The sequence below is a fragment of the Myodes glareolus genome, chromosome 22 (assembly GCF_982192425.1).
Source record: "Myodes glareolus chromosome 22, mMyoGla1.1, whole genome shotgun sequence".
NCBI lineage: Eukaryota > Metazoa > Chordata > Mammalia > Rodentia > Cricetidae > Myodes > Myodes glareolus.
In genome coordinates, this window is record NC_142047.1 from 47,366,822 (window position 1) to 47,378,639 (window position 11,818).

Here is an 11,818-nt window from a genome sequence, read left to right on the forward strand (position 1 = left end):
GACACCAACAGAACTTTTTTTTTTTGATAACACATTTAAATTAGTTTGAGGAATGTTTAACAAAGCAGTTTGCACACACGTGTGTGGACAGAGTGTAGAGAATCCCAGAGTGCCCGAGGGTGTGAAGGCTGAAGAGAAGCTATAGAAACCTGGTAGTCTGCAAAACAGAGGTGATCTTCTTTGGTGAAGTTGTGGCACTGGGGAGGGGCACAGTCTTCCCCCATGACCCTGTAAAAAGGGGGCTCCACTCCATCATCTTCCTTGCCTCTGGCGTTGCACTGGCTAAGCATATGCAGAAGCCAAGTCAGAGGCAGGTGTGCAGTCCTCAGTGAAAGGGAGCAGCTGCAGAAGGGCTCATCTGCAGGGCTGAGGCTGGGGAGTCAGCTCACCAAGTGTGATCAGGCCAGTGTGAACTTCTGGCCCAAACTAGGACAACAAATCCTTTCCCCAGGAATTTAGAACCAGGACTGAGAATCAGTTATGAGATGATATTTAGGGGCTGTGTGTGGTTATAGTTACATAGTGTTCAGAAAACTGTGTCAGAGGGTCAAGACTACAGTATGGACAGGAATGCAGAGAAAGCCAGTATGAAAAGAGAGGGGTGTTGTAGAATAATATTTTAACTTGGCAAAGGTGTGTTACTTTTGTCTATGCCACAGAACACGAACTGTGAAAGGTGTGTTGTTTTTGTTTATATTGCATTTGTTTAATTATGAAAAGCTGTTTCACGTTGCCTGCCTAAGGCACCTGATTGATCCATTAAGAGTCGCATGACCAATAGCTAGGCAGAGAAAAGATAGGTGCAAGGCAGAGAGAATAAATAGGAGGAGAAATCTGGGCTCATCAGGCAAGAGCAAGAGAAGGAGGAGAAGACCAGGGACACACCCAGCACAAGAAGCCAGGCAGCCAGTCAGACGTAGAGAAGCTGTGAAAGTAAGGTATACAGAAGAAGGGCAATAAGCCCTGAAGCAAAAGGTAGATAGAGAGAAACAGGTTAATTTAAGTTAAATAAAAAGAGTTAGGCATAAAGCTAAGCACTCAAAACTAATAAATCTCTATATCATGATTTGAGAGCTGGTTGGTGGTCTAAAAGAAAATGCCTTGTACAAAAGAGTAAGTCTAAAGATGTACTGAGAGAAACCACACCAGGCCTTGCCACTGGGTTCCTTGCCTAGATTGGCACAGCTCAGGGCTGGACCCCAGCTTTGCATGACTAATTCCCTATGCCGCGGACAGCTTTTCTCTCCCATAAGGGGAGGTGCTACGTGACAATGGACTTGCACCCTGTAACGATTTGTCACATGTATTGATTTAATAAAACACTGATTGGCCAGTAGCCAGGAAGGAGGTATAGGCAGGGTGACCAGAACAGGAGATATCTGGGAAGAGGAATGGCTCAATCTGCAGTTGTCACCAGACACAGAGGAAGCAAGATGAGAATGCCTCGCTGATAAAAGGTACCAAGCCATGTGGCTGACACAATCAAGAATTATGCATCAATTTAAGATGTGAGAGTTAGTAAGAAGTCTGAGCTAATAGGCCAACCAGTTTATAATTAATGTAGATCTCTATGTTTTTCTCTGGGACTGAATGGCTGCGGGACTGGGCAGGACAGAAACCTCTGTCAACAGGGAGTAGTCTTCCCTGTACTTCCATGCTCAGGACACCTGTGGCACACCCAGGTGGTGCTGTTGCTGTGACTTGTACTTTACTTGCCTGCCAGCCCCTCTTGCATGGTAGCCTAGGCCTTCTGCCTTATGTAATTCCAGAGTTCCAGGAAGTTGCCCCTGAGGGCTCCTTGTGACTCTGATCCAGGTACAGCTCTTCCTAGGGCATTGGCAGGGATTAGAAGCTGGGAGGGAGGAAAGACATCTGTTTCTTTCTTAGTCTTTGAACTCAGCTTTCTCCTCTTGGGAGTCCATCACTCCTTACCAGCTCCCAGTGCTCCTTTTCCTGTACCCAAGTCCTGCCTTATCTTTGCTAGATCCAGATGAAATGCATGTGTCTTACTTTCCACGGGAGTCAGTCCTACAAACTGTGTTCTCACCTGTCTTTGGGATTCCCCCAATCATGTCTTTTGGACTGCGAATGCCCAAACACCAGAGTTACACCATTAAGGCGTCTCCATTGCACAGTGACACCCAGTTCTGACCCATGGAAAGCTTCCTTTTTGGTTCCTGGGAACCTGGATCTGAGTCCAGGATACCCTTGGGCTGTCTGGGGCACAGGCTCAGAGTCTTCAGGCAGGTCCTTCCTCTGCAGAACACTCCTTAATAATGCACATGACAGCTGTCAGGATGGCTCTCAGAACCCAGTGACAACTCCCTGGATAGCTGTCATTACAGTAATAATTTGAATCAATAGTGTAGTAAAGCTGCCACACGTTTATTTTACCCAAGAGATTAAGCGAAGAATTACATAGAACAATCTGCAGAAGAACAGAGAGATCTCCACATACAAAGGGAGTCTGCATGCTTGGCCCCATTCAAGAACTCTTCCTTTAATAGATAGGAAGGATAAAGCTATACATTGATGAAGCTTTTCTTCTAGCCTGGTTAATTCTCCCCATGTTGCATATACATGCCTGTGTGTGTATACATGTGCATTTCTCTCTGTGCATGCTCACATTCTCTCTCACATACATACATGCATATATACATGTGAATATGTATATGTGTGCACATGTGTTGTGTGCCTATATATGTATGTGTGTGTGTGTGTGTGTGCATATGTGTGTGTTTCTTATACATCTCAGAATCCTCCATCATCACCTTGTGCACAGCCGCAGTTGAGTACGAGCCCACAAGCTGCGGTCACAGCAGTTAAGATAACAAACATGGCCGACTGCTTTCTGATTTCCTGCTTAGGCTCATTGTTCCTCTCAACCCCTCTCCTTCCAGCATGGTGACCCTCTGGCACCACTCTGGCCTTCTGAAATGTCTACGGTGATGGTTTTGTTTTCACAGTGGTCAAACGCAGCTGCAATCAGCGGGGTCTCCAGCACCAGGGGTGGCTTTATCTTCCAGGGCCTGGGATTTCCTCCCCGCCATCGTCTGGAGGGCTCTCTAATGTGCACTCGGTAGTTTGAACTTGGCCATAATTGCAGTCTTATTATCCTCACCAGCTTTACTTATCTCATTATCTCCTCCCTCTTGTGTTAGAGGTCAGTAGAACATGTCTTTTATTGCCCACTTAATCCTTCTATCTAGTCGTTCAACCCTGATTGATCCACTTAAGGTCTTTCTTTGTAGTTAACTTTGCTGACATTTGAGATTCCCACCCCTTGAGTCTGTTCACTGGGCACAAGCTGCCCGGTTCTCTGGCTCAGAAGTTCATTATCGTTAATTTTATTAGAAGGCAGTCGAGTCTCATCATTGCTCAATGAGTATTTTTACACCTCCCTTTCCCCCTTGACTTGTTCTGGAGGTTAGTCCGTCTATCCTTGCATAGTCTTGTAATGTAATATTACTTCTAAGACTATCTTGTAACAGCTTAGGGTTACCTAAAAATTCATAGGCAGACCATGTCAAAGTGTATGTGTGTGTGTGTGTGTTTGCATGCATGCATGCATGCTCAGGTGTGACAGAACACAGGTATGCCCTATAAAGATGCCTTTAACAAATGTTTATCGGGCATCTCTCCAGTGCTCACTTACACAGAGACTTAGTCAGCTCAAACCACCACTTCTTGGTCATCCCCCTCACCCTGTGCAATATTTCCTGGGGAAATATGCTCAGTATATTTCTTTGTTTTAACATTTACCTTGATGCTAGCTTTGTAGAACATACATCATTGTAGAATGAGCCGCACACAGTGTCTTTTATGTGTTTTATAATCTGTAACATTTCTTACATGGCATTTTTAACACCGTTTGCTTATTTCCAGCAATCGCTGTTTGACATCCTTCTCTGGGAATGCTGGGGACGGGAAACCGCCCTTAGCTACTCATAGGGCCTCTGAGTTGTTCCTGGATATCTGTGTAGTGTGTCTCGGTGGTGAAGAGGGCAAGGGATATCATGCATAAGCAATACGGTGTTTTGGAGTCACGGTCAAATGCTGTCTTTGGAGAGAAGTTCACTAGAGCTATCCTGATCATCCTGGTCAAGCCTGGTCTCCTCTCCAGCTACAGTGAAGAGGAGGGGATGAGCGTACACTTTCTCCTGGGCATTCTGCTAAGCCAATCCTAGAGCTACCCCTACAGAGTTAGTAGTGTTTCCTTTGAAGTCATAGGGGTCTTCGAGAAGAGGGTCTTCTAGTCTCCTCGGCCTGCTGCCAGTGGTTAATGTAGGAACCTCCTCAACATGGTCCTTATTTGGTTAACGGCCTTCACGGGGGCATCAGAATCACCCAGAAGTCTCCTAAGAACACAGGCTGCTGGGTGTCAGCCCCTGAGCTCCTAGTTCCGTGTGGCTGAACAGAGCCTGGGATTCTCACTGTTGATAGATTTCCCGGGAGTGCGGGTGCTGCCCGTCTTAGGCTGAGAGCCCATTTACTTGACTGTACTAACAAGCAGCTCCTGAAGCTTCGCACAGGTAAATTTCTGCGTGAATCAGTGACTTCCCCTGAATGATATACTTTTGGTGAGGGAAATTACTCCTAAAAACTTTGAACTTTAAACGTAAGAAAATTATAATGAACGCCACTGCACCAGCCACCATATTTGACAAATGTCAGCAGTCAGTCATGTATTTATGACAACTATTGCACGTATAAGGGATTTGCCTGGGATAATATGCTTACTTCTGGAACAACTGTATGCAAGTGGGTTTTTAAGTCCCTCCTTCTGTCTGTATGTGTATGCAGGTTGATGTGTACATGTATGTACATATGTGGGAGACCAGAGGTCAGTGTCAAGTGTCTTCCACAATCTCTTTCTAGTATATTTTTAGAGACCCTAAGTCTTTCTACCTCCTTTTTGGGAAGAGTGCCTACTTGACTACCCTAGCTGGCCAGTGAACCTCAGGAATCCTGCTGCATTTATGTCTCCAGCACTAGAATTCCAGGCATGTGCCACTGTGCCCAGCTTCTTATGTGGGTTCTGGGGGGTTGAGTTCAGGTTTTTATGCTTGCAGGGAAAATACTTTACCGACTGACTCGTCTCCAGTCCTTTCTTATTCTACATCATTTTACCAAATAGAAGATTGGAGCTAAGAAATATTCAAGGTCACTGGTTCTAATCCCTCAGTGTGCACTCAGGAAGATTGCTTTGAGCCCAAGGAGTCTGGCCTCAGGGAATGCGTGTGCTTTGCTGCCTCAGTTTGAGCTCCAGCCTTCTTAGATATTTTCTTTAAAATATCCAAGATATTCCACATTCCATCATAGTCTTTTCATACCTTGCCCCTGGTCTCGTTTCTGCTTATGTGGGCCCATCTCTCCTGGAATGACACATTTTTCGCCTACTCTGAGTGCTAACTCCCCAGCAAATACCTCTCTGGGTGTCTCTCTTTTCCAGATTTTTAAAGCTCCCTGCTCTGGAGTCTAACCCAGAACCCTGCCACCCTCTTACCAGGCATGGTTCTCTACCATGGCAAACACTTCTGGAAGAAAGTCAGTTATGTACAGACCTCTGTACACATGAGTACAGAACTGCCCCTCAGGCGTTTTATACAGCAGGACTTACAGTAGGTCCCTACAGTAGACTTTATAATAGTAGCCTACAGTAGACATTACAGTAGGCACCTACAGTAGGCATTACAGTAGGTGTTCCCTGTAGGCATGTACAGCAGGCGTTATAGTTGGTATCTGCAGTAGGCATCAACAACAGACATTACAGTAGGTGCCTACATCAGGCATTACATTAGATGTCTACAGTAGGTGTCAACAGCAGGCTTTCTAGTAGGTATTTGTTTAGTAGGAGAACCCCGATTTCAGGCAAAGTTGTGGTGAAAGTCATCTGTAAAGACATAAAATAGGAACCGCTCAAGTCGAGTAAGGCAGGGCTGGGGTCCTGCTGTACTCTCATTGTTCGTGGGAGAGGCCTGCACAGCATCCTTGGGATGTCATGGGACAATTTAACAGTCACTACTATTCAGGGGGTGTGCTTGGATGGGTGTTTTGCACCAGGTTTTGCCTGTCTGCTTGCCAAGGGAAAGAGTGTGCAAAAACCAGTTGGCCTCAGCCCCTGTCCCCCTGCACAGGGCCACCCTCTCCCAGGACCGTCTATCCTAGTGTCATGCCTGGTTTAGTTACTTGTTTCTCCTCCTCGTGCTTGATTTCCCCAGCCACTCATTTTGTCCTTGTGGTCTTTTGTGGTGGTTGTCGTTGTGCTTGTCAGGTCTTATTTTCTTTGAAGAAGGGGGGGTTGGCGTCAGCCCACATATTATAAGAAATTGGCTCTGGCATGTGTGCCTGTTCCCTTTCCAAAGAACTTTCCATATACATTCTCTCAAAGTGTCATTCAGCTCTAATAGGCATCCCCCGTAGCCTCCCTCCAAGCCCCAGCCCGACTTAACCAGGCATTTTCTGAAAACAAGGTGACTCTTACTTAAGGATTCTAAATGTATTCCAGTTCTTGGCAGTCTTAAGCACACAGCTGAATGCCTGCTAAGTCTAGCATGGATAATTACACCAGCTGTGACCTTTTAGAAACATGTATTTGGACTAAAGCGATGTTTAGTCACTTTTGATTGACTTAGGTTTTCCTTGGTTTGTGTTTGGTGAACTTCAGATGTTTGCTTCTGTATATGCTGGTTACATTCCCAAAGATGGGGCCACACATGGTACGCTAGGGGGAAGGCCCCCTGTGATGTCAGCAACATAATGGGCTATGTGAGTGTGTGTGTATGTGTGCGCGCGCACACACGCAGAGTCACTCACAGGATTTGAGATAAGTGGAATGGCTGGTGACATTTGGAAGTAATGCAGCGTGACATGGTGGTGCACGGGGTGTGAAGTCCGAAAGGGCACTGGCTGTCGGGAGAGAATATGAGCTGCTCCTGCTTCAGACAGCTCCATGAGCTACTGAAGGGGCAGGGAAGGGTGCCAGAAGAAGTGCCCTTCCATGTGTATGCACCAATCTAAGGCAGCGGTTCTCCACCTGTGGGTTGTGAACCTGCTGGCGTGTCAAACGACCCTTTCACAGGGGGTCGCCTGCGACCATCAGAAAACACAGATGTTTGCATTATGATTGATTACAGCAAAATTGCAGTTATGCAGGAGCAGTGGAAATCATTTTATGGCTTGGGTCACCACAACATTAGGACTTGTATTGAAGGATCACAGCATCAGGAAAGTTGAGAACTACTGATCTAAGGTGACCTTCAGCCATCGTCCTCAATTCTTCAGCAGTGAACACTGGGCATGCTCTGCCCTTAGGGGCTTTAGCCATGCTCTGCCCTTAGGGGCTTTAGCCGTAGACAAGGGGAAAGCAACCTGCCACTGAGATGCGGTATGACCACAGAGGGGACAAGCGCCAGTCTCTCCACCACCCCTGTTTCTTCTGTTTTCCTCTCTTTTCTCTTCCCCACATCCTCCTTTCCTTCCTTTCCAGCCCCTCCTCTTGTTCTTGCTACTCTCTTCCCTTCTCTTTCTATTTTCTTCTCTTCCTCATTTTGCTGTCCCGCATCCTCCCCCCCCAACCTGTCTCATGGCCTTCCTTTGTGGTCCTAAAGCATTATATCCAAAGCAGCCAGTGTCCTCTAGAAAGCCTTTCTAAATTATCAAGCAATGTCACCCTGAACCTTCATGGCTTCAATGTCACCCTGAACCTCTTTCCTCGTGGCTCCCACAGCTCTGGTAGGAACTAGAGGCAGCCTGTGAGGTTCACTGCAGAGGAGGCAGACAACGGCCACGCAAGAATGCACATCTGGGCAGCTGCAGCTGGAGCCATTTCTCACCCAGCCAGGGCTGATTTGCTGCAAACTCAGAACCAACAGAATCCTAGAGTCCCGGAGGAGATCTCGCAGCTGGCCGGGGGCTCTAAGCCACTGACTTCAGTTTTTCAAATGCCTCGGAATGGGGGAAGCGAGTCTCCCACAGGGGCATAGCTATCAGTCTTGATCGGAGTCTTTGGCTCATCAACGCTTGGTAACAAGAATCACTCAAGCCAAACCTGCCTGGCAGCCAGCAGCAACTCACCTCAGCCTCTTGGCTTTGAGCTGCACTATGGTGTTTTACGTTGATCCTACTTGGACTTTCCCCACCTTTGGTAACTGCTTTATTGAAGTATAACTCAAACTACACTGTGTGAGCATTTAAATGATACTTGAGGAGGGTTTTTAAAATGCAGAATTGTATAATCATCCCTACAATTGCTTTTAGAACAATTTCATCATGCATAAAGAAACCCTTTGCCCTTCAATGAGTGTGTGTGTGTGTGTGTGTGTGTGTGCGTGTGCATGCGTGTACATGTGTGTGTACGCATGTGTGTGTCTTAGGGTTTCTATTGCTGTGAAGAGATACCATGACCATGACAACTCATAAAGAAAACATTTAATTGGAGTGACTCACATAGAGTTTCAAAGGTTCAGTCTGTTATCATCATGATGGGGAGTACGGCACTGTGCAGGCAAATGTGATGCTGGAGGAGAAGCTGAGACTCCTCCTACATCTTGCAGGCAACAGGAAGTTGACTGAGACACTGGGCGGTATCCTGAGCATAGGAAACCTCAAAGCCCACCATCATAGTGACACATTTCCTCCAACAAAGCCACACCTCCTAATAGTGCCACTTCCCATGAGATTATGGGGACCAATTACATTCAAATGACCACAGTAGGCATGCGTGTGCACACCCATTTGGAACAGAGGATCTTCCTGATCTTGCCTCCCAGTGGTGAGCTTGTAGGTGCATACTGCCACGCTTCACTTTTTATGCGAATACTGGAGAACCAAGCTCAGGTCCTCATGCTTGCATAGCAAGCGCTTTGTCTCCCGAGTCACCTCCCTGCCCTGCCCTTTCCCCTTCATTGTCAACCTTCATCCCTGTTCTCAGCCTTCAGGAGACAGCTTGTTTGCTTGCTTACTTGCTTTCTCTATGGCTTAGCCTATAAGAACTTTTCATATAAATAGAACCATATGAGATCAATGACCTTTCGTGATTGCCTTCTTACACTGAGAACGGTGATGTTCTCAGGATTCCTCCGTCGAGCATCTACCGCCATGGCTGCCTAATATCGTAGTTCACAGATCTCTTAGAGACATTCATTCACCAGTTGATGGACTTCCCCATTCTTCCTACTGCGTGCCTATTTATAAATCATGCCTCTGAATATTTGTGCAAGCATTTGGGGGCAGATTTGCTTTCAGTTCACTTGAGTGTATTCCTAGTAGTGGAAATCTGGGCTACTGTTACAACTGTGTTCTGCTTTGTGACGAATCACTAGGCTACATTATTTTGCAGCTTCATCAAAAACATACAGGGGTTCTAACGCTTCTATATTTTGCTAGAACTTGTTGCTGCCTGCTGTTTTTAATTACAGGCAGCCTAGCAAAAGTGGAGCGCCATCCTCCTACGGCCTGGCTGCAACTCACCGTCTGGAGCTTCCACTCAGGTCTTTCGCGCCTCAACCTTTGCCTTTTTCCCGGTGCCCAGCTGGTCTGTGCTGAAGGGCCCTGTCGGTGGATGAAGCAGGCAGTTTTCTAGGCTCATCCTCCCAGAGACTATCCAACTCTGCTCCTGCCTCACAAACAAAATTTTATCCTCTCTCCATTGTATTCACTTTAGTATCTATCCCAGTTGCTGCTTTTCCACTCTGGCCTTTCTTCAAGGAATTCAAGGTGAGCACAGCTGTTTCGGGGAGAATCTTTCAATGGTCCCTAATTCTCCACGTGGGGCCCACAAAGTATCTCATGTTTTGTCTTCCAGCCCAGGGCCCTTCCCACAGGTGTTACCAGGAAACATTTCCCCCTCCTTTTCTTTGCCTTTTGTTTGGCTCCCTATGGTTACTGCAATCTAACACAGTGTATCACTTTATAGTTATGTGGGTCAGGAATCAAACACCAGTCTCACTGTGCTAAGGTCAAGGTGTGGGCAAGCCTGCTTCCATTGGGAGGGTCAAGGGGATACTCTATTCTCTTCCTTCCAAAAAGCCATTTATGTTCCTCAACTGTGGCTTCCTCTGAACCTGTCTGAGCCACCACAAAGGAGCAGATTCATTAGAGACTGTTAACCTGTTGCCATTAAACACCCACTTTCTATTGCTTTGTCGTAAGACATAGGAGTAGACCACAAGGTCAGAATGCTTACAAGCTAGAAAACTTTGAGGCTGGACCAAGCCCAAAATATTGCTATACCAGAAGCCACACAAAATGACAAAGACAGGGGGAGTTATTGTCCTATAAAATGCCCTTGGTAAGACCCTAGAGGTGACAAGCATCCAAAGTGAGATTACAGATTCGCTCTCAGTGGATTTAAGTCAATCATTTTGAAGTCACATTGAAGAATACAGTATTAGTGTCTCACTATGTTGACATGACACTTCTGACGGGGATGATGCAAAGAGCTGTCTAGATTATCTTGCCCAAACTTCTGAGTTTCTTTGGATGCTTGCAACTGCTATTACTGAAAACACAGACCTTTCGCTGCGGCCAACACATATCTGAATGAAACACAGGGCCTGGCATCTCTACCTTCATGTTGGTCCTGTCCCCCTTACATCTTGCCTTTCGAATCATCCACTCAGCTCTGTGTGTAGACATGCCCATTATTTCACCAGGCTGTCACACTGGACTCTGACATGGGATCAACACGATCTGCTGCCCCTGAGTTCCTTGTCTCCTGGTGTGTGTGTGTGTGTGTGTGTGTGTGTGTGTGTGTGTTGGCAACTCAAGCTTAGGAGTCCTTCAGTCCCATCGCTGGGCAATGGTGCCTATCCTAGAAGATGAGGCTAGCTGTCTAATTCCTAACTTTAGCTCACCCCCAGAAATCAATGAAAGCCCTGCTCCCTTTCCTAAAGAAGTATCCTGGTCTCTTTTGGTCAGGGCTGGCTTCCTTAAGTTCTAGTTTGCTAGAATGAGTTGAAGTTCAATATAGGACCACTGTCTGTTCATAAGAGTCTAGGTTTCATTTCTACTGTTTTCACAACAAAGATCCCATAGTTCTGTGTGACCTTCTTCTAACCCCAGACCTGGCTTGCTGCAGCTCCTAGACAGTCCCCACACTCACGGCCCCATCTGATAGTCTCTTACTGCTTCCCTTCCCCACTTTTGAGAACCCCTGAGATTTCTTTGACCCACCTAGACAATCCAAGGTAATCTCTGTGTTTGTAGGGCAGCTACTCAGCAACACTTTAATCCGACACAGCAGTGGAGTCCAGAGCAGTCATCCCTGAGGACTGGATGCTCCCATGTCTGGGAGCCAGTATCCTGTATCCTGTGTTCCGCCCTTGTCTTTTCCTTTGGTCTTTCTCTTTCCTCCTTTTCTTTCTCTTCTTCTCCCTCCTGATCACCCCCACCATATTTTAATAAGGGGAAAAATGGGATGGACTGTCACTTTACTGAACACACTGGAGGGCCAATGGCAGATCTGGGGTCATTACTGAAATGCCAAAGGCAATGGAAGCTGTCTATCAAAACCAGCCTTGTAACTTGGAGGTCTTTCAGGCTGTATTCTTAATGGAGCCCTAACTCCATGGAGTTCGTTTCTTCGAGACTATTATGAAGTTGCAGATTACAGCATGCAATTCTTTCATCCTTTAATCAGAAGCATTCAAAAGGCAAGTTATTCAGGCATCGTATGCAAAGAGGATAGATTGCAGCGTGCACAGATGGATCCAGGAGACAGGAAGGTGATGCAGGGAGGGGCCCGAAGCAAGAGTCCTTCTGTTTGTGACCTTTTCCCTAGATCTGAGCAAAGGCTGATGGGATGAAGCTCCATTCG